At 32.7% G+C, this 5,027-nt stretch overlaps 1 pseudogene; it reads left to right on the plus strand.

Annotated features, from left to right (window-relative positions):
- Positions 1–289: 289 nt before the first annotated feature.
- Positions 290–1,959, plus strand: LOC106756948 (annotated as a pseudogene).
- The last annotated feature ends 3,068 nt before the right edge of the window (positions 1,960–5,027 follow it).

Here is a 5,027-nt window from a genome sequence, read left to right on the forward strand (position 1 = left end):
CGCGAAAGAAAAGTCGTCATACACAGGAAGAGTGTGTGAGAGTAACGTGAAGTTGTATAATAACCGAGTGTGTATAAAATATTATAATATGTTGGTTAGTAGGTGTTGCTTGAGGAAATTGGTGAATGATAGTCATGGATTTTATAAATAGGTGTCATAGGAGAGAAAAGTGAGAGAAAACTTATGATATAGCATGTGTTTGAGAGATTAATAAGGTGATCACTAAGCATATATTCCTTCATCTTGGTTTTCAGAATAAAGTTCAAATTTTCTCATCAGTTTGTTGGGAATGGCTTCAAATGTCTTACAATGGTTGAGTCTGGTGGCCATCATTTGGCTTCAATCAATTAGTGGAACCAACACTAATTTTCCTTCTTATTCAGCACAGCTGAAGGAGCTTCTTTCCCTTTCTGAGCTTCAGCTCAACAACCTTGCTTTTGCTTCAAATGCTGGCAAAGTGTTTGGCTTTTTATCTGGCCTGGCTTCGGTCTACTTACCCCTTTGGCTTGTGCTCATGATCGGTTGACTAGTTGGCTACGGTGTACAATATCTCTTCATCACAAACCATATCTCCTCTCTCTCCTATTGGCATGTCTTCTTTCTTACTGTTTTAGCAGGAAACAGCATTTGTTGGATTAACACTGTCTGCTATGTCATCATCATCAGGAACTTCCCATCTGATCGCCAAGTTGCTGTGGGATAACAACTAGTTACCAGGGATTAAGTGCTAAGGTTTATAGCACCAATGTTGTCGGCCACAAAAAAAAGGTCATAGTCTTTCTGCTTCTGAACTCGGTTTTGCCTCTACTAAACAAATTATGTCCACTGGGTAGCCAGCCTTATAGGTATTCTAGTGTCCCTTTTCATGCCTCTGTTAGTTCCACTTTGCATGATGATCGTGGGGTCATGGCATAAAAATACAAAAGAACAAAATGTCTATAATTTAACTGGGGAGGATGTACATGATAAAAGAACAAAGAATGAGGTGAGAGAGAATGATGAAAGTGAAGAAGTTCATGATGTAGGTGTAAGAGAAGAAGTAGGAGTAAAGTTATTGTTGAGAAGATTAGATTTCTGGTTATACTTCTTTGTATATTTGTTCGGTGCAACACTGGGCTTAGTGTTTCTTAATAATTTGGGACAAATAGCCGAATTCCGAGATTACTCTCACTGGTATAAAAATCATATTTTATGACGTACAAAAACGAACTATAACGTACATAGTTTTGTACGTGAATTTTTACTACGTCATAAAATGAATGTGTACACATATTATAACGTACAAAACTATATACGTCATAGTTTATTTTTGTACGTTATAAAATATGATTTTTGTACTAGTGTCCGAAACTTCTTTGTTGGTGTCTTTGTCTTCTTCTTTTGGATTCTTTGGACGTCTCATGCCATCTGTAATAGATTACTTTTACAGGTACATAATTCAATTTTTATCTTCTTAGTATTCGTCTAACACCAACCAATGAAGATCAACCTGCTATTAAAATTTTATTGACATTTTTGTTTATGATGGTATGCAGTAAAAATAGATATGCCATATCAAAACCAGGTTACATGATGGTATTGATGGCTCCAACTGCTGGGGCGTTTTTCTTACTGCTGAACAAAGAATCACTTTGCCTTGTATATTAGCACTGCCATAATTGGAGTGTGTACTGGTGGAATAACTTCAATTGCTGTGTCAATGACCACTGAACTATTTGGAACCAAGAATTTCTCAGTGAACCATAATGTGGTGGTAGCCAACCTTCCTGTGGGGTCCCTTTTTTTGGATACTTGGCTGCTATGGTTTATCATAAGGGAGGGAATGAAAATGGAAAATACATGGGCATGGAATGCTACAGCAACACTTACATCATATGGGGTTACCTTTCTTTCTTTGGCACTTTTTTGGCTTGCATTCTATATACTCGGACTCGCAAGTTTTATTCACATAAACAGTAGGATATATATATATATATATATATATATATATATATATATATATATATATATATATATATATATATATATATATATATATATATATATATTTATATTTATGTATTTATATATATTTATGTATTTGTATATATAAATAACATGGATGTATACGTTTTTCATACAATCTAATATACACGGCCGTATACTATTATCTTCTACATGCCTTATAAAGCATTGCATTGTCATTTTTTTTTATATTATGGATGTATCTTTTTCAGTTTTAAACATCATCATTTTATAGTTGTATGTGTTGCAACTTAAATCTGACAATAACAATTATTTAACGCCAAATTTTTATGTTAGCTTCAACATTTGACCCACGCTAAATGCATACTTCATCATAGTATTTTTTTAGATGAAATTACAAATTACAAATTATAAATTATTGACCAAACATGATGTCTACATGAAATTACAAATTAATCAAGTATTTTTTTTAATTAAAAATCACTCCAAGCTTTTAGAAGATAACGAAATTGTTTCGCAAAAGCTAATTCACCTGTTAGAATACGAAACTTCAATTCAAAATACAAATTTGAAAAAGAATAAAAATAAGTTAGAAATACGGTCCTAAAGTACCATTATAATAGTCACTCGTTTACTATCATTTAAGAAGTCTTCCACTCTTTCTGAAACTCACGGGATACATGACAACACTCTTTTGTAATAAGTAACGTTGGACGATGAAATAAAAAAAATATATTTTTTTTTTGTGTGTGTGAAACCATGTTTTAGATCATTAGGTCAAAAACACTTGGCAGCTTTGTTGGATTTACAAAAGTTCAATATTGGATTCCATCAAAACTTTCTAAGAGTTGGACAATATTCATATATGTTTAGGGTTTCAACACTATTTTATTTTCTCATTATGCACACAAACTGCACACAAAAAGGAACTTAAACATAAAAACATGTATGGAAAAAATCCAGGTTGGTGGGTGGATAATATATATATATATATATATATATATATATATATATATATATATATATATATATATATCACAGTAAACAAGTATATCAGAGAAATTTAGAGAAAGAAAGACAGAGATGTATCTGACCAAACATTCTGTCAAATATAATTTAATCTGAAAGACAAAAAAGGCTAATGGCCATGCATGAGTTGGCGGAGGTACATGGAAAAAGAGTGGCTGAGAGCTTAAATAGTCATGCAGTTCAAGAGTTGAATTAGTGCTTCTCTCAAACTTTTTTAATTTTCATCTGGTCATGCGCATCATCAGTGGTTTCCACAAACTCAATACGAGGTAGTTCACCAATACATTGTAGAGTCTTATGAATAAGCACATCAATCTCTCGCTGCTTAGTATCCTCATAAACTTTATCACCCAATCTCCAAAGTTTTTTTCCCACACTGTNATATATATATATATATATCACAGTAAACAAGTATATCAGAGAAATTTAGAGAAAGAAAGACAGAGATGTATCTGACCAAACATTCTGTCAAATATAATTTAATCTGAAAGACAAAAAAGGCTAATGGCCATGCATGAGTTGGCGGAGGTACATGGAAAAAGAGTGGCTGAGAGCTTAAATAGTCATGCAGTTCAAGAGTTGAATTAGTGCTTCTCTCAAACTTTTTTAATTTTCATCTGGTCATGCGCATCATCAGTGGTTTCCACAAACTCAATACGAGGTAGTTCACCAATACATTGTAGAGTCTTATGAATAAGCACATCAATCTCTCGCTGCTTAGTATCCTCATAAACTTTATCACCCAATCTCCAAAGTTTTTTTCCCACACTGTCATATACCTTTTGTACAATAAACCCAGGATGATCCTTACGTTTTGGAAGTTGTTTATGTATGGGAGCAAAATGCACCACACACCTGTGCATGATAGCCTCAGCAGGAACATCATCACGATGGAAACTATAAAATAACTCCCTTGTATCATGTAATTTTCAGTTCCCGCCACCTTTTTTCTCAGCTTCTTCAGGACGATAAAACCATTGTCCGGTCACTATCACATTACCATTACTTCCTTGTTTAATGTCCTGACAATGCAGCATTAATATTGACAAGGGGAATGATAATACTAACTGCTAACAATGATTATTTAATAGGTGTGAAGAGAAATCAAATTCATTAATTTCAAAGATCTAAAATCAACAGTAGTTGACAAACACATAATATATAGTATATATACCTTAATAATTGCAGCATATGGCTTTTGGCCTTTTCCCTCGGGAAAGAAAAGAACAGAATCCTCCTGTATAAAAACAAAGCAAAAGGAATTGGGAAAAGTGTTTGGTCTGGAAAACCCTAATTCGTGAAGAATTAATGAGAACAAGGAGCTTACAAGAGTATATTCGATGCCATTGAAGATGAAGGACTCGTAGTGACTTCTCTTGCCTTTTCCTTTTCTCGAAAACCTAATTGGTTTACCAATAGGAGTAGCATCCTCCACAGGCTGAGGCGATTCTGGTACCTCTTCTTTTTTCTGCAGTTGTTGTTCTTCGTTCTTGTTATCATTATCGTCGTCTTCTTCTTCCTCAAAAAGCCTCAATCTTTTCCGCGTTTGTCGTGGACGTGATGCTTCATCTTCATCGTCGCTCACTGCAACTCGAATAAAGCGTCGACGATTCACCATGTTCAAGTGTGGAGTGATGATTACTGTCATCAATCTAAAATCTAATGCAGACTCAATATATATACAAGTCAAGACAAATCTTGTACACACTCACGCCATGTCGATTCAACTCAAGCGTTAAATATTTTCTCTACCCAGGTCTTTTTTATATAAATAATTAATATAATTTTAAATATATATAAAAAATATTAAATATATTTTTAATTTTTAATTTCTTTTTGTAAAATTATAATTCTTTCCAAAATTTTAATATATTTTATTTTTTAAATTTTAAAATGAATTAATATAATTTTTTAACTTAATTACGGGTTAATTTTATTTTATATGTTCTATATTGACATTTCACTTTTACATCACGCTATCGTTGAAATATCAATCTAAAATATTATTTAATAAATAAAAAAATTAATATTAT

The sequence above is a fragment of the Vigna radiata genome, chromosome 3, assembly GCF_000741045.1.
Source record: "Vigna radiata var. radiata cultivar VC1973A chromosome 3, Vradiata_ver6, whole genome shotgun sequence".
Lineage (NCBI taxonomy): Eukaryota > Viridiplantae > Streptophyta > Magnoliopsida > Fabales > Fabaceae > Vigna > Vigna radiata.